We start from the raw sequence: 469 nt of genomic DNA, 5'->3' as shown, positions 1-469 counted from the left end.
TATATATATATATATATATATATATCGATGGAGAACATTTTGTCCGAAAATCTGATACTTCTATCCAGCAGCGAGGTAAACTAGGGTAGTGAAAAGTAAAATCTTCTGACTAGAAACAGTAAACGTCTTTAGTTCACATAGTAACCTCCTAACTAAGACACGCACACCAATTTTTTTTATCAAGCACAACCAAACAGTGGAGCCCATGACGTTTTATGATGAGTCAACAGATGTGCAACATTTCAGGTGCACATATAATATCCTTATTTCCATGCTTAAGCTGATGAAATGTAGGATAAAGTGAACTATTCAGGAAAATAATAAAATGGTTGAATTACATCTTAAATCACTTGTGAAGCAGGAGAACCAATCAATATAATAACTACTGATTTATTTCGATTCAACTACTAAACAGTATGTTAGAAATCCATGTGTTTGTAGCAATGACATAATTGTTAATAGTGCCCTC

The sequence above is a fragment of the Octopus bimaculoides genome, chromosome 2, assembly GCF_001194135.2.
Source record: "Octopus bimaculoides isolate UCB-OBI-ISO-001 chromosome 2, ASM119413v2, whole genome shotgun sequence".
Taxonomy (NCBI): domain Eukaryota; kingdom Metazoa; phylum Mollusca; class Cephalopoda; order Octopoda; family Octopodidae; genus Octopus; species Octopus bimaculoides.
The sequence above is the reverse complement of the archived record's forward strand: the minus strand, read 5'-3'. Positions refer to the sequence as shown.